The 20,698-nt window shown below is 37.3% G+C and overlaps 1 protein-coding gene across 1 annotated transcript in view; it reads left to right on the forward strand.

Annotated features, from left to right (window-relative positions):
• Positions 1-20,698, forward strand: part of LOC128664183 (WW domain-containing oxidoreductase-like) — a 656,721-nt gene that overhangs the window by 139,262 nt on the left and 496,761 nt on the right. The window lies entirely within an intron of this gene.

Below are 20,698 nucleotides of genomic sequence, written 5' to 3' on the forward strand. Positions count from 1 at the left end.
ACCAAGCCCCAAAGTTTTATGAGAATACCGTCAGCTACCTTCTCCAGCTTGCTCCTGTTTGTGTAAAGGGTCTTTTCATATGCAAAAGAAGGGGGAGGGGGGAGTGTCTTATTTCCCATTTGCATTGGGCTTTCCAGCTACCTTTTCAACAGAGCTAAACTGAGAGCTTCTAAGTAAACTTTTAAACAGTTTTATACTGGTTTTGTATATCAGTGTCTGTGCATCTTATTCTTTATAGTAGTGTCTATTACATGCAGTTATATGAAAATGAGTGTATACTGTCCCTTTAAGTATCCATTCTAACTCTTTCATTTGCTATGAACAATCACTAATTTAATTGCAGAAGCTCCTTACAGACAAATCATTAAAAAGATATTACAATTATTTTGTGTACAGTATATAGTGGGTCAGTTAGAGACATGTATAAATTAGGGCATGGCATGACCAATCAATGTGAAGAATGTTAAAACGCTAGGGTTCAAAATCCCTTCAGCTTTCACAGTACCCTGCTTTAGGGTAGTGAAAGAAAACACTATTTTCTGATTTCAATTACACTAACAAAATTGCAAAAGAAATTAAAAAAAGTATATTACTATGTTGTTCTACTGTACATAATTTAATTGTTTTCATGGAATTCTGTTTTGAGATTAATGTCCCTTTAATATAAAAGCATGCCATTTCTATTGTATTTTACATTTCCTGGTCGAGAGTGATGTGTTCTCAATCAAGCAATCTTTGGATGTTTGTACTGAATATTGGCCATACATAAACCCATTATGTAAAACACACACTGTCTTGCTGAATACATAACTTGAGTAAGCCAAGTTCAACTTCCTTGATTTGGCTCTGCGTTTTTGGCATAGTCTTTTGCATCTGTTTATGTTTGGGTGTGTACTGATATTAGAAGTTAAGGAACTGGATACTTATGCAGGTTATAATCCCTAAATGGTGAAGGAGGGACATTTAGACCACGTCCAAATGTATTCTTATTGGACCAGCTTAGCATAGTCAACTCAGCCATGGGTTTTCTGCTGTGATTAATTTTCAAATATTAGTCCTTCCAATAAGCTTTATATTTTCAAAATGTTATTTGAAATTCAACACAACTTTTTTTTAGATATATATTTCGAAAATGGAACAGTGTTGGTGAATAAAGTAACAGCTTCACCACTTCCTACATTATTTTAACCAGTCAATTAAATAATATAAAATTTAGCCAGGGTTAGTCAATCAGATGTGTAGAATAACTGGAAATGCTGGGCTATCTTTTTCCCGTGTGTCCCAGTGGATATGTGTCTTTAATTTGAATTGTAGACCTTCAAAAAAACTCATGCATGCATTTAAAGGATGATCTATTTTACAACTGATGTTACGAGAAAAATAACTTTCAGTCTATGATGAAAGGCAGTTTTTAATATGAAGCTAGGCACCCCCTCCAGCCCACAATCCCATTTAGGAAGCTTCTATGACTTCAGTACAGCCAATGGCTAGGACGTTCCATTCCGTCCTAATGACATGGAGTGTCCTAAGAGCATTAAGAGGTTAAGGGTGTATCAACAGCTCCCCATACAGAAAACAATATGCAGATAAACACCCTTTAATTTGTAATATTCCCCAAACCTATTTGAGAACTAAGGACTAAAATATTGTTCAAACATTGAAATAAAAAAGCCATGCTAAATGGAATGGATACCTGCTCTGTAATGTTTGAGTTTTGTATAATTTTAAAGGGAAATAGCAAAGCATGGGTTAAACACATAGTCATATACAAGCAACTGTGCTATAATAAAGTTCTCTAACACATTAGAGCATTTTCTTTTTACACTTTTGATGTCATGAAGGGATATGAAACAGTGCTCCTTAATAGAAAAAAATATGTTAAATCAAAGTAAACAAAATGGAACAGAGTATATTTAAAAAAAGCAAACAATTTACAATTTTTTTTTGCTAAATGAGCACTAAGAAATTATCAGTGTACCCACAGCGCAGACATTCCAGAGCTTATGTTCTATTGTCACGTGATTGACTGCAAAAGTCCTCTACTAAACATGGGCAATAAACTGATTAAAGCTAGATTAGATGTCTCCTAGCAACACGTCCTTGCCTTCCTGTAGAAACATAAGGCCACTTGTGGAGCTGTGACAGGAAGTAATGGGCACTGCAAAAATGAAGAGTTAATAAATAAAAGGTAAATCCTTTTAAAACAATGAATAATACATATTGCAATTATTAAGTATAACACTAAGTGTTTTTATTGCAATATTGAGACTTAATGTAATTATAATACATTTTAGCTTTTACAGTTGTGTCAAAGCCATTGTGGACCGGAAAGCGCCATTTTGGGGAGCTTATTCTAAAGTCATTGCAGGCAGCAGGTGGCTTTTTTTCACAAGCTGGTTCTCACAGAGCTGCGGCTATAAGTGGTAACAGATTGCCTTGTGGCTTTAATTACTTTGAACTGCTGCACAGCCTCACCATTTACCATTTCTAAGGGTTTTCAGAGAACATTTTCATGTGTAACATTGACTAACTGGAAAGAGAAAACCAAATCCTTCAATGTATCTGTGTAATGGCTTTGTTGTTGTTTATTGAGAGGGGCTAATTAACTTTGATTATTACACTAATATTATGGCACTTTGACAGTACTTCAGATTTATGAGTCTGAGAAAATAAACAAATGAAATGCAGGTGCTGAAGCAGAAACAATAAGTTATTACTGATCTTTGATTAGTGGCACTGTATAGCCAGGAGAGAATTACTTGATTAATTACAGGATGCTTAAAATTTACATTTTATGAAAAAATATATGGATTCCAGGCACATCTGGATTAGTTTGATTGCAGTTGTAATATATATATTTGTTAGTCATTAAAAAGTGATGTAAAACCACAGCAATAAAAACATTATATAAAAATCCTCCTGATCTTAAAATTATTATTTTTTTTTTTTACTATCTTTGTACAACTTTATTTTTAATAGAGATGAAATTGATCTTCAGTATAAATATAGTTACTTCATTTAAAGTGATAGGTAATAATGGCTTGCTCTGGAATTACAAGGATGAATTGAGATAATGCAGAATGCAGCTGTATGTACGTTTACTGTGTCATGTTTGTGGGATGTTTAAAATAAAAGGGTATGCTATTCTCTTTTAAATACACAAATGTTAGTTGATTAATGATTATTGTATATGCAGATATTTGCCTAAATTGCTCACTAAGAACCCCCCCCCCTGGGTGAGAGGGAACCGAATATCAAGCAATCATATATTTGCACAGTTAGAAAGTTAATTTGGGGCAAGTGTGATGGGTGTGGCTTTAACCTCTAACAGATGGGGGATGGGGGCACTTTGTGGCTACTGTTTGGGCAACTCAGTTTTTTAAAGGGACGGGGCATACTTTGAACAGCGATCAAGCAGTTGGCTTTACATTTATCATGGCTTGTGCTCTGCTCCCAACATTTTGCCACCACCATTGATATACGGTGAGTAGAGAGCATGTTAGGATAACTGCTAAGACAGTAACAGTGATTATTGTTTTAAATTGTTTGTGGAGAAACTAGAATATTAAAGGGACATGAAAAAAAATTTCCTTTGACTTTTTAGATCAATGTACTATTTTAAAGACATCTTTTCAATTTACTGCTATTTGTTCAGTTTTGCAAAAATGCTTTTAACAGTGCTAAACATTGTGAAAACACTGCAGCCATGTTGTGCTTAAAAGCATTCTTTAAAAACTGCTGCCATATTGTTCTCCAGAGATGTGCATATTGCCTACCTAGGTATTGTCATCATCAGAAAATATCATGAGAACAAAGTCAATTTAATAATAGAAGTACATTTTTAAAATAGCATGCCCTATCTGAATAATGAAATTAAATTTGGGGGGTTTGCATAATAAGGTATTCTCTCCCTCCAAGATCAATCCACTTGATTGAGTTGTGGTTTCAGTTAGCAGAAACAGTTATGTAAAATATAAAATATACCTAAAGGGACAATTTTCTATATATCTTAAATTCTGCAACTGGTATAACAATTAATTAGAAACCAATTGAGGAGAAACCCATTTTACAGTTCACTGCCCCTTTAATTAAGAGGAGCTACAAAGCTAGCCACTATAATTTTATGAGCAATACTTTCATTGCTTTGAGTTATCCTATCTTACCACAACTGACATTAGAGACAGATATGTAGCATTATAAGGCTTGTGAAGTCTGCATTGTAGACTTCTAATTCACTGAGTTGGAAAACTCACAATTTTCAGAGTTTACTTCCAAGAAAAGAAGGCAAACAATAATAAAACCGTATTTCAAATTTATTTTACTATATATAATTAAATATTTTATATTACAATCTTAAAATGTTTTCTATCCCTTTAGGAGAATATGGCAGGAGAGTGGAGCAATAAGCCTAATGTCAAGCAGTGCCTTAAAATACACAAACTTGTATTAGAAGAATAGTTCTCGCCATAGTCATGTTAAAAATGAATTTTCTGAAGCTTAGAAGAAAAGTCACATTGCTGTCGTATGTCGGTGTATTCCATAATACCCACATCAGTGTTACTAATAAAATACTGGCAGTTTGAAACAAAGGTTTTTTTAGTATTTGTATTTATGAAGAGTAAAATCAAAAATGTGACAATTATTTTTTCAGGTACATGCTTTGCTTAGAAATTTGGTGAAAGAGGTTTGTGTTTTTAGGGGCTGGACAGATAGCTCAGCTTGCTATGCACTGTGGCTGAGCTCTGTAGCAACCCAATGGTCGCAGGTTCGATCCCCGGCAAGGTCCAGACAGCCTAGACAGCCTTTCATCCTTCCGAGGTCGATAAAATGAGCAGCACCTTGAGACCCTTACGGGTGATTAACCGCGCTTTACAAGTACCCAATACATACATACATTTTCATTAGAATATTCATTCACAGCAATTGACAAATATTTAAAACTAGAAAATTGGCCCAGGCGCACAGTGAAAATGTCTTTCTTTCCCTGATTACTTGCAAAGGAGGTCACATATGTAACTTCAACCCTCTCATATCCTTCACATTGACTAAGTCCCATGCATGTGGCTGCTACATGGTTTCCAGGCAATCAAGGGTGCCTGCTGCCTGAGGATTACAGATTATCAGATGGTTAAAGCACTGCATCCTGTGGGTTACATAGCAGTGATTTAACCCCCTAGTTAAACATGTGTGTTTAGGCCAGCCAAGGGGTTGAATTACTGTGTGTGTATATGTACATATAACTAAAATCATTTGATTTTGAACAACATTTTCAAGCATTTTTCAGTGATATTTCTGGCATTTGTTGTAATTAGCCCTGGTCAAACAAATTTGGCTATTAATTGTTTATATCTAGCTGGCATATCCAAGATAATTCTAGTAGTACTGTTAATGTTCATGTCTACTCAATCATTTGCTGCAACAAAGTGTTGCCCAGAGAAAAAAATGAGTTAGTTACCTGTCAACTCTTTCTTGCAATAAATTGCAATATTTGTGTAAAGCCTTGATACAGCAAATCAACAGGTGCAGGACTAGCACTTATAAACAAATATTTCATGGAATTTGGTATATAAATCTATCGATCCTACTGTAGTTTATTAAGTTAATCTCTTCTCTGCAATAAAGTATAGATTTCATTAAAGTTAGCAGGGTACATTCTTATTTTCCCTATGAAGAAAATTTTAAAAGAATCTTCTAATTGGCCGTTAGATTTGAGAATCAAAACTTTATTAGAGACATTGAGGAGCTGGCAGCAATCATACAATAAATGTAGTTATATAAAAAAAAAATATTTAGAACAAATAGCCAGAAGCAAACATTTGAGACATCCACTCGATTTTTTTCTTTTCTTCCTCTAGAGGACATTTAATTGCTGGGTTTGATGTCAACTACATACAATTCTACCTTTAATCTGTTTAGCAAATATAGTTCTAACACGTTAAGTTTTTAAGAACCCACTGTGCTTGGAAGTGATTAGTGGAATCAGGCTTCTGAACTGGTGTATCTTAAAATAAAAATAAATTGTTCATGCATGATCAACCTTAATATCAGTTTTCGGCTTTATGTGATATTTTATGCTCCGAAAAGAGGAAATTAGAACTGTAAAACTGTGATTTGTTTTAATCAGAAAGATATTGTCTAACATAAATTCTCATCTTGAGTAGTGGAAAAGCCCTCAAGCAGCCAAGAAAAAAAATATCAATACTTTGTAAAGGAGGAATGATTGTTCCAATACACAACTTAATTGACTTTAAGGCTTAATGAAAAAGAGAGTATTGCTATTTGTACACACAGTTGCTCCTATAAATGGGATAAACGTGCTTTCTTTAAGGCGAATCAACAGGATGCAAGAAATATTTATGCTACAATTATAGATTTTTTTTTCTTTGTACATTTTTTAACAACCCATCTTAAGATTAGGCAAGTTGTTTCTCAACATTTTCTACTGTATTTAGGGCAATCCACTAATTGCTGTATACTCATGGTTTTCTTTAAGACTATTACTGCTACTAATTAATAAAGCTAAAGAAACAAGCTTATATGTAATTAATTGGCTTAATGTAAAGCTACTGTAAGCAGAGATCCTTGTCGAAATGTAAACTGTGTGTGTCACTATATCTTCAAAATTCACAATTGCCCTGTATTTTGTGAGATGATCTCTGTTTCGGAGCTTTCTCCATCTGTCCTCTCCATTTCCTATAAATGTCTCAACTGCATAAAGATGCCCAGGAATGCCATTATGACTCTGTATTTATCCAAAATATTCACAGCTCAAACAACTCCACCCATCACCCTCTAGCTGTGCCCTGACCTCATGCACAGCATGACCCTGCCCCCTAAATGCCAAGACTCTGCCCCTAGCCTCTGGTCCCAGATAATAACTGGCACCTAATGACTCAGTTTGCTAGTTTACCTTTATGTCCTAAAGGGATAAGATGGACAAATTAGCAATAAACAAATTTGATTACATACTGTAAATTAAGTATATTATGGCAGTATACACGTTTGCAAAAAACTTTAATTCATGTCTTGCTATCAAGCATTTGATTTCATTTATTTTTTTTAAATCCTGCCTATTAAACTTTTTTTTTTTAAAAATGTATGTAAATAGCCTGGAACCACCAGTATTTTACAGCGAGTCATATACACAGAATTCCAACCCACAATTCCATTAACTTTGTGTATAAAAAGTCGTGTAGAATGTGTGCAGATTTCTCATCAGCTTTAGCAACATTCACACAAATGAATTGTTGAAATCTTTTCTGTTGCTCCTTGCAATATAAACATATGGCATGAATTTTCTGCTCTCATTATAGATGCAGAGAGAAGTCAAAGGCAAATATTTATACTACATTCATGTTTAACAGTAAAAACACTGTTCAGTTTGTTTATACAGTTTCATGTTATAATTTTTATGGTCTGTTTGGAAACCACTGTAAACCTGGATCTAAAATCATAAAAAAAAGATATACAGTATTGGATAAAATGTTCACTGTATCAGTACTCTGAATTGAGTCAGATGGATTCTGTGCCTGTCTAAAAAAGACACCCCAGAGCAATTCATTAGATTTATTTTGATTATACAAATGAAGAACTTGGCATTTTAAATTAATTAAAGTTATTTTATTAAGTTGATTGTCATACGATCAGTTAGTAGTGACTTCAGGACATTAACCATTCTTTTTTTTTTTTTTTGACAACTGTGCATTTCTATATGTTTAAAATAGAGTTTCACAGATAATTAATTCTGTCCCTGATATTTTTTATCTTTTTTTTAGAAGTTTGAAAATAATGTGAGCCTATGAATTATAATAGCATTGCCTAAATCAGCTGTTTACTGTATGCTAAATGCAGATTTTTAAAACGTATAATTTCTGAATTCTAACGGAAAAAAAAAGAAGACATTTTTATCTTTATTTCTTGGCAGGGCCATTGAACTGAACGGTTAGATTTATGTGTTTTTTTTAAAGATCCCTAAAAAAAATTTTTTTACAACTGGACATGTAAACTCTAAACTTGAGTTATAAATTTTGCTTTCATAAGTGCAATATAGCAAAGATTTAAAAATTCATAATTATGAATGCACATACACGCAACTATTTTTCTATTCCAAATCCCTGACTCTGTTGTATAAAACCACTTTTTCTATAGCTGTTACATGAAGAACAGTTCTTTATTTTCTTTGATTAGGGAATTAAAAGAGAATTGTCATAAATGTTTTCTGTATTTGAATTTTAAAATATTAAATTTAAATAAATGCAAAAGAATAGTTAAACAGTCCTGAAAAACAGTGTCTTATTGTTGGGTTTGGATTTGGTTGTTCATTTATGACACTGTAAGGTTTATTTTATGTTCTTGATTAATGGTAATTAGTTCTATGGGAGCTGTTTTAAAGGGACACTCAATCAAAATTAAACTTTCATTATTCAGATAGAGCATGCCAGTTTAAACAACTTTCCAATTTACTTCCATTAACTAAATGTGCACAGTCTTTTTATATTTAAACTTTTTGAGTCACCAGCTCCTACTGAGCATGTGCAAGAATAAGTGTGTATGCATTTGTGAATGGCTGATGGCTGTCACATGGTACGTGTATGCATTTGTGATTGGCTGATGACTGTCACATGGTACAGGGGGAGTGGAAAAAGACATAACTTTTAAAATTATCAGAAAAAAAATCTACTACTCATTTGAAGTTCAGACTAAGTGCTATTGCATTGTCTTGTTATCTTGCATTTGTTGATTATGTAAATCTACTGTGTTGACTGGTCCTTTAAGCTGTTATGGCTTCTGAAATAATTTTGAAATTCTAAAAAGGTTTCATGGCTGAATTAGTTTGTTAACTTCCTATATCTTTTATCACTGTCTATGTGTCAATATTACTTCATTGTTAATGGACTTATATTGATCAAGAATAAGCAATTTCAATAGCTTTTGCCGCCAATCATTTTTCAACTGATTGACCACTTAAAACTTTTCCATCTTGTTACTGTTGATAGAAACTACAATTTGAAGGATGGGTCCATATAGACTGCTTCCCACCCTGCCTCTCTCACACCATGGAGGCTCCTCTCTTTCTATGAATTCCACTAGTGGATCATGAAAATAGAGCCACATTTCTTGTGCTATGATTGGTTGTCCCATCCTATTAGTAACTGTTAACATCAAGCCTTCTCTTGTTTCAAAATCCTATACTATAGTCCATCGGGCACAATTTGCTTTCAGTTGGATGGGTTCTGAAAGGTCTCTTATGCCATCAGCTATCTTGGCATTCTTAACGATTTGTTAAGATACTGGGGACTTCTGCCTAGCAACCAGAGGCTTATGATTTCATCAGGGACTTGACAAGACCAGATGGATCATTAAGATCCCAACATAAAGCTTTAGTAAATGTAGAAGATGATAGAAATAATTTGATAGTTGAATTCTGTAGAATATGTATTAGGCTTGAAGAGTGCTCCTCTTCCCGAAAAGCTGAAGTGGACTTCCTGCCTTTTTTATTAGACGTAGCAAAAATTGGGAGTCTCTGTAATCACCCCAGAATGCATCCTAATGATAAGACTTTTAGCAGGAGCAGTATGCTCCAATCCCACAAATGTAGGTTTAACCATTAAAGGGACATTAAACCTAAAATATTTATTTCATTATTCAGATAGAGAATACTATTTTAATAAAGTTTCCAAATTACTTCTATTATCAAATTTGCTTCCTTCTCATGTTATTCGTTGTTGAAGAGATACCTAGGTAGGTAGCGTGCACCTGCCTGAAGAACTACATGATAGAAAATAGTGCTGCCATCTAGTGATCCTGCTAATGTATAACATTGTTGCAAAAACTGCGCTGCAATATAGAGCTGCAGGACACATGCCCACTTCTGAGCTTACATCATTGCTTTTCAACAAAGGGTAACAAGAAAACTAAGAAAATGTGATAACAGAAGTAAATTGGAAAGTTGTTTAAAATTGCGTGCTCTAATCTGAATCATGAAATAATTTTTTTTAGATTTTATGTCCCTTTTAGGGCAAAGAATACAAAATAGTTTATTAACTAAAATGTTGTCACTGCTATTTCTGCTGTTAATAATGCCATCTCCATAACCTTCTTATCAAAGTCCCCCTTGATCTGCCTCCAAAGCCTCAATTTTAATACAACAGACCATTCAGCATATAAGTGAGCTCTCTGAGGCATACAATTCATACTGGGCATAAGAATACCCTTTGAGACCCTCATAGTGAGCAGTTAAGTGCTATTAAAGGGACATGAAACCCAATTTTTTTCTTTTATGATTTAGATATAGAGTATGCATTGTACTACTATGATTAATTGTGGTTAATTATGCTTTGTTCTCTATGTATCCTTTATTGAAGGAGCAACAATGCACAACTGGCAGCTAGCTTAACACATCAGCAAGCCAATCGCAATAGACATATAGGTACAGCCACCAATCAGCAGCTAGCTCCAAGCTTCTGAGGCTACCTAGGAATCCTTTTAAAGCAAAGGATATAAAGATAACTAAGCAATTAAATAATAGAAATAAATTGGAAAGTTGTTTAAAATGGTATGCTATATCTGAATCATGAAAGGAAAATTTTGGGTTTCGTGTCCCTTTAAGCTTAGTTCATGTCTTGGTTTCACAAAGAGACTAGGTCCTTTATTTTATGACTGATTATCAGTTCTTATTTGCAATATAAGACTCCTGGAGAGAGAATCCTTATTTAATAAGTATTATATGCAGACCTTGGATACTGGGACCTGATGCAGCTATAGAGTTCATATGGGTGGCTTGGGGATGATAACAGAAACAGATGCAGACTGAACTGGATAGCAGCCTCATAAACTGGCACTGACCAGGTTAGCAATTTAGAAACAGTAACAGTAATATTATAATCTGTAAAAGGTTGTGTCATCAGTATGAAGCAGGACTTGACAAGCCCCTTAGTGAGGACAAACTGAATCAGCCACTTTGTTAGCAAGACTAGACAAACTCTAAGTCATGTTAGACCAGGAAAGCAACTTAAACATGTGTGCAAAGTCTCTTAGTTTGAAAGACCTAGTCAACAACTTGTAGATAGAACAGACCAGGCTCTTAGATGGACTTAATTAGCAACTTGTAGACATCACAGTACAGACTCTTAACCTGACAGACAAGGTCAGTGACTTGTAGACAGTACAGACTCTTATCCTGACAGACAAGGTCAGTGACTTGTAGACAGTAAAGACTCTTAACCTGGCAGACAAGGTCAGTGACTTGTAGATAGTACAGACTCTTAACCTGACAGACAAGGTCAGTGACATTGTAGACAGTACATTGCCTTACGTATGTACGTATGCTGTCGACATTTATATATGTGCGGCAGACATGATACGCTACATCTTATCATGTCCGTCCGCACAATAATAAATTGACCTGTTAGTCTGATTTACTGGTTCAACTTTAAGACAGGGTAGGATCTTCACAGGAATCACAAGCCAATTCAGGAACAGGCATGAAAAAGACTGATTTTACAGAGGTTGCTCGCATATGAAAGTGTTTTGCATTAAATAGGGAACACTACTAGAAGAGAGATATAAAGGTTAACCCAGATGCTCCTGTTTGTATGTCTTATGCTCTATCTCCTAGATTCATGTTGCCAATAATACTTTTTATCTTCTGATTCCCAGGTGATAGCTCAAAGTTTTTCTTTCTCTGTTATGTGCGATCAGTCCAGGGTCATCATTACTTCTGGGATATACTCCTCCCAACAGGAATGCAAGAGGATTCACAGCAGAGCTGATATAGCTCCTCCCTCTACGTCAGTCCCAGTCATTCTTGCACCCAACGACTAGATAGGAGTGTGTAGATGGACTATGGTGATTATACTTAGTTTTTATGACTTCAATCAAAAGTTTGTTATTTTACAATAGCACCGGAGCGTGTTATTACTTCTCTGGCAGAGTTTGAGAAGAATCTACCAGAGTTTTTTACTATGATTTTAACCGGAGTAGTTAAGATCATATTGCTGTTCTGCCATCTGAGGGAGGTAAAGGCTTCAGATCAGGGGACAGCGGGCAGATGAATCTGCATGAGGTATGTAGCAGTTTTTATTTTCTGAATGGAATTGATGAAAAAATCTGCTATACCGTTATAATGACATGTATGTATACACTTCAGTATTCTGGGAATGGTTTTTCACCGGAACTACTCTGTTAAAGGTCACTAATCTTTTAATAAATATTGTCATGTTAAACGTTTTTGTGGAATGTAGAATCGTTTACATTGCTGAGGTACTGAGTAATAAATGTTTGGGCATTATTTTCCACTTGGCAGTTGTATGCTTTAAATTGTGACAGTTTCGTTTCTCCTCACTGCTGTGTGTGAGAGGGAGGGGCCGTTTTTGGCGCTCTTTTGCTACGCATCAAAAAATTCCAGTCAGCTACTATTATATTTCCTGCATGATCCGGTTCACTGACAGATCTCAGGGGTCTTCAAACTTCTTTGAAGGGAGGTACATTCTCTCAGCAGAGCTGTGAGAATTTTTATTGACTGTGAATAAAAACGTTACTCTTTTTATGTCAAATTTAGTTATTTACTAATGGGAACAAACCTTTGCTAAAAGTTGTGTTATTTTAAACTTGATGCTATAACTGTTTTCAGTTCATTATCTCAACTGTCATTTAATCGTTTAAGTACCTCTTTGAGGCACAGTACGTTTTTGTTAAAAAAGATTATAACCAGGTTGCAAGTTATTGCTAGTGTGTTAAACATGTCTGACTCAGAGAATGATATCTGTGTCATTTGTTCCAATGCCAAGGTGGAGCCCAATAGAAATTTATGTACTAACTGTATTGATGCTACTTTAAATAAAAGTCAATCTGTACAATGTGAACAAATTTCACCAAACTGCGAGGGGAGAGTTATGCCGACTAACTCGCCTCACGCGGCAGTACCTGCATCTCCCGCCCGGGAGGTGCGTGATATTATGGCGCCTAATACATCTGGGCGGCCATTACAGATAACATTACATGATATGGCTACTGTTATGACTGAAGTTTTGTCTAAATTACCAGAACTAAGAGGCAAGCGTGATCACTCTGGGGTGAGAACAGAGTGCGCTGACAATACTAGGGCCATGTCTGATACTGCGTCACAGCTTGCAGAGCATGAGGACGGAGAGCTTCATTCTGTGGGTGACGGTTCTGATCCAAACAGATTGGATTCAGATATTTCAAATTTTAAATTTAAATTGGAGAACCTCCGTGCATTACTAGGGGAGGTCTTAGCAGCTCTCAATGATTGTAACACCATTGCAATACCAGAGAAAATGTGTAGGTTGGATAAATACTTTGCGGTACCGGCGAGTACTGACGTTTTTCCTATACCTAAGAGATTAACTGAAATTGTTACTAAGGAGTGGGATAGACCCGGTGTGCCGTTCTCACCCCCTCCAATATTTAGAAAGATGTTTCCAATAGACGCCACTACTCGGGACTTATGGCAAACGGTCCCTAAGGTGGAGGGAGCAGTTTCTACTTTAGCTAAGCGTACCACTATCCCGGTGGAGGATAGCTGTGCTTTTTCAGATCCAATGGATAAAAAATTAGAGGGTTACCTTAAGAAAATGTTTGTTCAACAAGGTTTTATATTGCAACCCCTTGCATGTATCGCGCCGATTACGGCTGCGGCAGCATTTTGGATTGAGTCTCTGGAAGAGAACCTTAGTTCATCTACGCTAGACGACATTATGGACAGGCTTAGAGTCCTTAAACTAGCCAATTCATTCATTTCGGAGGCCGTAGTACATTTAACCAAACTTACGGCTAAGAACTCTGGATTCGCCATACAGGCACGTAGAGCACTGTGGCTAAAATCCTGGTCAGCTGATGTTACTTCTAAGTCTAAATTACTTAATATACCTTTCAAGGGGCAGTCTTTATTTGGGCCCGGGTTGAAAGAAATTATCGCTGACATTACAGGAGGTAAGGGCCACGCCCTACCTCAAGACAAAGCCAAAGCTAAGGCTAGACAGTCTAATTTTCGTCCCTTTCGGAATTTCAAACCTGGAGCACCGTCAACCTCCACTGCACCAAAACAGGAAGGAGCTGTTGCTCGTTACAGGCAAGGCTGGAAACCTAACCAGTCCTGGAATAAGGGCAAACAGGCCAGGAAACCTGCTGCTGCCCCAAAGACAGCATGAACCGAGAGCCCCCGATCCGGGACCGGATCTAGTGGGGGGCAGACTTTCTCTCTTCGCTCAGGCCTGGGCAAGAGATGTTCAGGATCCCTGGGCGCTGGAGATCATATCTCAGGGATACCTTCTAGACTTCAAATTATCTCCCCCAAAAGGGAGATTTCATCTGTCAAGGTTGTCAACAAACCAGATAATGAAAGAAGCGTTTCTACGCTGTGTACAAGATCTGTTATTAATGGGAGTGATCCATCCAGTTCCGCGGTCGGAACAAGGACAAGGGTTCTACTCAAACCTGTTTGTGGTTCCCAAAAAAGAGGGAACTTTCAGGCCAATCTTAGATTTAAAGATTCTAAACAAATTCCTAAGAGTTCCATCGTTCAAAATGGAAACTATTCGGACAATCTTACCTATGATCCAAAAGGGTCAGTACATGACCACAGTGGATTTAAAAGATGCTTACCTTCACATACCGATTCACAAAGATCATCAACGGTATCTACGGTTTGCCTTCCTAGACAGGCACTACCAGTTTGTAGCTCTTCCATTCGGATTGGCTACGGCCCCAAGAATCTTCACAAAGGTTCTGGGTGCCCTCCTGGCGGTACTAAGACCGCGAGGGATTTCGGTAGCTCCGTACCTAGACGACATTCTAATACAAGCTTCAAGCTTTCAAACTGCCAAGTCTCATACAGAGTTAGTTCTGGCATTTCTAAGGTCGCATGGATGGAAAGTGAACGAAAAGAAAAGTTCTCTTTTTCCTCTCACAAGAGTTCCATTCTTGGGGACTCTTATAGATTCTGTAGAAATGAAGATTTACCTGACAGAAGACAGGTTAACAAGGCTTCAGGATGCATGCCGTGTCCTTCATTCCATTCAACACCCGTCAGTAGCTCAATGCATGGAGGTGATTGGCTTAATGGTAGCGGCAATGGACATAGTACCTTTTGCACGCCTACACCTCAGACCGCTGCAATTGTGCATGCTAAGTCAGTGGAATGGGGATTACTCAGATTTGTCCCCTACCCTGAATCTGAATCAAGAGACCAGAAATTCTCTTCTATGGTGGCTTTATCGGCCACACCTGTCCAGGGGGATGCCATTCAGCAGGCCAGACTGGACAATCGTAACAACAGACGCCAGCCTGCTAGGTTGGGGCGCTGTCTGGAATTCTCTGAAGACTCAGGGATTATGGAATCAGGAGGAGAGTCTCCTTCCAATAAACATTCTGGAATTGAGGGCAGTCCTCAATGCCCTTCTAGCTTGGCCCCAATTAACAACTCAGGGGTTCATCAGGTTTCAGTCGGACAATATCACGACTGTAGCTTACATCAACCATCAGGGAGGGACAAGAAGCTCCCTAGCAATGATGGAAGTATCAAAGATAATTCGCTGGGCAGAGTCTCACTCTTGCCACCTGTCTGCAATCCACATCCCGGGAGTGGAGAACTGGGAGGCGGATTTCTTGAGTCGCCAGACTTTTCATCCGGGAGAGTGGGAACTTCATCCGGAGATTTTTGCCCAAATACTTCGACGTTGGGGCAAACCAGAGATAGATCTCATGGCGTCTCGCCAGAACGCCAAACTTCCTCACTACGGGTCCAGATCCAGGGATCCGGGAGCGGTTCTGATAGATGCTTTGACAGCACCTTGGAACTTCGGGATGGCTTATGTGTTTCCACCCTTCCCGCTGCTTCCTCGATTGATTGCGAAAATCAAACAAGAGAGAGCATCTGTGATTCTAATAGCGCCTGCATGGCCACGCAGGACTTGGTATGCAGATCTAGTGGACATGTCATCCTGTCCACCTTGGTCTCTACCTCTGAGACAGGACCTTCTGATACAGGGTCCATTCAAACATCAAAATCTAACTTCTCTGAAACTGACTGCTTGGAAATTGAACGCTTGATTTTATCAAAGCGTGGTTTTTCTGAGTCGGTTATTGATACCCTGATCCAGGCTAGGAAGCCTGTTACCAGAAAGATTTACCATAAAATATGGCGCAAATACCTATACTGGTGCGAATCCAAACGTTACTCCTGGAGTAAGGTTAGGATCCCTAGGATATTGTCTTTTCTACAAGAAGGTTTAGAAAAGGGTTTATCGGCTAGTTCATTAAAGGGACAGATTTCAGCTCTGTCCATCTTGTTACACAGGCGTCTGTCAGAAAATCCAGACGTCCAGGCTTTTTGTCAAGCTTTAGCTAGGATCAAGCCTGTGTTTAAAGCCGTTGCTCCGCCATGGAGTTTAAACTTAGTTCTTAACGTTTTACAAGGGGTTCCATTTGAACCCCTTCATTCCATTGATATAAAATTGTTATCTTGGAAAGTTCTGTTTTTAATGGCTATTTCCTCGGCTCGAAGAGTCTCTGAGTTATCAGCATTACATTGTGATTCTCCTTATCTGATTTTTCACTCAGATAAGGTAGTTCTGCGTACTAAACCTGGGTTCTTACCTAAGGTAGTTACTAACAGGAATATCAATCAAGAGATTGTTGTTCCATCCTTGTGTCCAAATCCTTCTTCAAAGAAGGAACGTCTTCTACACAATCTGGATGTAGTTCGTGCCCTCAAGTTCTACTTGCAGGCAACTAAAAATTTTCGCCAAACTTCTTCCCTGTTTGTCGTTTATTCTGGACAGAGGAGAGGTCAAAAAGCTTCTGCTACCTCTCTCTCTTTCTGGCTTCGTAGCATAATACGTTTAGCCTATGAGACTGCTGGACAGCAGCCTCCTGAAAGAATTACAGCTCACTCCACTAGAGCTGTGGCTTCCACTTGGGCCTTTAAGAATGAGGCCTCTGTTGAACAGATTTGCAAGGCTGCAACTTGGTCTTCGCTTCATACTTTTTCCAAATTTTACAAATTTGACACTTTTGCTTCTTCGGAGGCTATTTTTGGGAGAAAGGTTCTTCAGGCAGTGGTTCCTTCTGTATAATGAGCCTGCCTATCCCTCCCGTCATCCGTGTACTTTTGCTTTGGTATTGGTATCCCAGAAGTAATGATGACCCGTGGACTGATCGCACATAACAGAAGAAAACATAATTTATGCTTACCTGATAAATTCCTTTCTTCTGTTGTGCGATCAGTCCACGGCCCGCCCTGTTTTTTAAGGCAGGTAAATATCTTTTAAAATTATACTCCAGTCACCACTTCACCCTTGGTTACTCCTTTCTCGTTGATTCTTGGTCGAATGACTGGGACTGACGTAGAGGGGAGGAGCTATATCAGCTCTGCTGGGTGAATCCTCTTGCATTTCCTGTTGGGGAGGAGTTATATCCCAGAAGTAATGATGACCCGTGGACTGATCGCACAACAGAAGAAAGGAATTTATCAGGTAAGCATAAATTATGTTTTCTCCCAGAAGCAAAATAAATAAAGAAAATGCATTGAATTTCTTTGAGCATTTAGTAATTATGAGCATTTTGCGGTGAAGATTAAAGATGTAAAACTTTCTTACCATCTTCAGGGAGGTCAAAAACTAGGGAAATTCAAGGCTATAATAAAGTTGGTTATTCGAGTTGGCCAGGTCATTTTGAGTATATTTATGTTTGTACATATTTATGTTACATGAATACCCAAAACATAAATACATGAAAGCTTTAACCCGTAATGGTTCTTTTTATAATCGGCGTATGACTAGTTACTTCCTCTGCAAAACTCAAGACTGGTTGGCTGAATATAAGCAATATTTTCTTAACATACCTATAATTAAGGGTTTTGTTTATTTCCTTATTAACATAACAAGAGCAGAAATACAATTACATAGTTATAAATGTTCCCACTCTCCACAATTATCTTGTGTGTAAAGCAAACTTATAATAAATTCCATTAATGAAGAAGGTGAGCTGGTTTTATGGTGCATACGCTGCTAAGTGTTTACAGTACATTTCATATTTTACATGATTCCTTTTATAATTCTGCTTATCTGTTCATTGTAATTCCCTAACGACAAACTAAAATAACCCCCTAAAGAGAATAATTACTGTTTTGCTCCATAACCAAGGGTTATTTTGTGAAACAAGATAGTAGATGCTTTTTAAAGAAGGCATTTTAAATAAAAATGCAAATAACCCTCATTGTAACTACATTAATTACCCAGCTAGCCTCCTATTAGCTTGTTTGTATTGTTTGCAAAGTCTATTTACAGTCGTGTGGAAATTATCATCACTGGTCCTAAGGAAAGGCTGCATTTGTAGGTTGTGCTTTGGAACCAATTAGGGTGAACCTTGCGTCTGTGAAAGCTCAAGGGAAAAAGCATATCCTTGCAATGTCAAATAATAACATTAGTGCAGACTATATGTATACAGTACTGTAATTATGTTGTTGGCCTCATTTTGCTGCTGAACTGATTTTCGTTGTCTGCATTACAAAATCAGTAGGCACAAAATATCTAGCTAATGATTTAATATCCTCAGTAATACATTTTGATGAAAATGTAGCCAAAGTCAAATTTGTCTCTTTTTGGCAATGGTTTTGAATAAGCATTTTGAAAGTGCTTTTTTAAGATGTTTCTAATATGTTTAATACCATGAGGTTGTAAGTGTAGTCAATCAGGCATTGATAGTGTTTCACTATTATTTATTCACATGCCTGCCCTTAAAGGGACACTGTACTGTAAAGTTTTTCCCTTGTATTGTGTGAACAATTACTTTTTATACCAGCTGTATGCGTTGGAAATGGCTACTTTAGGTTTATTCTAGCAACTGACATGGTTGGTGTTGCTAATTGAAATCACCTTCCTGAATCAAAATTTTAGCACCTAAGTATTGGCTTTTATTTATATAGAGAGATAAGATAAGTAATGCCCTGCGGCTTGTAAAACACATTAAGAGGAAGCATATTTTACAGTACAGTGTCCCTTTTTGTGCATTTTATTATTGTACACATGCTTGTACATTCGGGTTAAACTCATAAAGTCCATTCATGAGCCACTCATGAACAGGACATGGCTACTGAACCAATTAGAAGCTTCATACACTTGTAGTAGCCAGTCTCTGACTTATCCTGTTTAGGTTTGGCAGCAGGAGATTAGCGTTAGCTAAACACATAAAGGTTGATTTTACAATAGGCGGGCGGACAAGGTTCCCTGTCAAGAACCTTATCTGCCCAGTCTCACTTATTGTGCAATGCCACCCCCTGCTTGTGAGTGGCCAATGCATAAAGGAGCTGTCAATCATTCCGATCCAATAGGATCAGGATGATTTCAATCTGCCAACAAAAGTGTCGCAGACAGGTTAAGTAAAGACCACTGCGACTTAACTAGCGTTTCAGACTGGCTCTGAGGGAGCCTGAAACACTGGGGCTCTGAAGCTGCTATCGCAGCTTGGTAAATGGCGCCCATAGTACACAATAAAATGCTTTAGCACATTAGACCATTTTATTATATGTCCCTTTAACACTCTATGATAGTATGAGTATGGTGTAATTTGGTTCCAATGAAAAGCTATAATTTTTATCTAACAAAAACCTTTTATTGGTCATTTGATTAACGCTACACATTAAAGGTACAGTACATTTCTCTTGTTAAGTGTATCCAGTCCACGGATCATCCATTACTTATGGAATATATTCTCCTTCCCAACAGGAAGCTGCAAGAGTCCACCCACAGCAAAGCTGCTATATAGCTCCTCCCCTAACTGCCATATTCAGTCATTCTCTTGCAAGCCTCAACATAGATAGGAGGTTGTGAGAGTCTGTGGTGCTTTCTACTTAGTTTATTCTTCAATCAAAAGTTTGTTATTTTTAAATGGCACCGGAGTGTGCTGTTTATCTCAGGCAGTATTTGGAAGAAGAATCTGCCTGCGTTTTTCTATGATCTTAGCAGACGTAACTAAGATCCATTTGCTGTTCTCACACATTCTGAGGAGTGAGGTACTTCAGAGGGGGAATGGCGTGCAGGTTTTCCTGCAGATAAGGTATGTGCAGTAAAATATTTTTCTAGGAATGGAATTGACTAAGAAAATACTGCTGATACCGAAGTAATGTAAGTAAAGCCTTAAATGCAGCGATAGCGACTGGTATCAGGCTTATTAATATAGATACATACTCTTGTAATGTGTTTTAAAACGTTTGCTGGCATGTTTAATCGTTTTTTAACATATGTTTGGTGATAAAACTTATTGGGGCCTAAGTTTTTTTCCACATGGCTGGCTTAAATTTTGCATAGAAACAGTTTCCTGAGGCTTTCCACTGTTATAGTATAAAAGTTACAGTTGGTGCAGTTAAAATTACAAACAGTGACATTCAGCTTCCCTCAGCAGTCCCCTGCATGCTATAGGACATCTCTGAAGGGCTCAAAAGGGCTTCAAAAGTAGGAGCTGTTATGACTGTTTAAAACATATTTTTCGTTTTGTTAATCTGTTTTTTGTATTAAGGGGTTAATCATCCATTTGCAAGTGGGTGCAATGCTCTGCTAACTTGTTACATACACTGTAAAAATTTTGTTAGTTTAACTGCCTTTTTTCACTGTTATTTCAAATTTTGGCAAAATTTGTTTCTCTTAAAGGCACAGTAACGTTTTATATATTTGCTTGTTAA

Source organism: Bombina bombina, chromosome 1 (genome assembly GCF_027579735.1).
Source record: "Bombina bombina isolate aBomBom1 chromosome 1, aBomBom1.pri, whole genome shotgun sequence".
Lineage (NCBI taxonomy): Eukaryota > Metazoa > Chordata > Amphibia > Anura > Bombinatoridae > Bombina > Bombina bombina.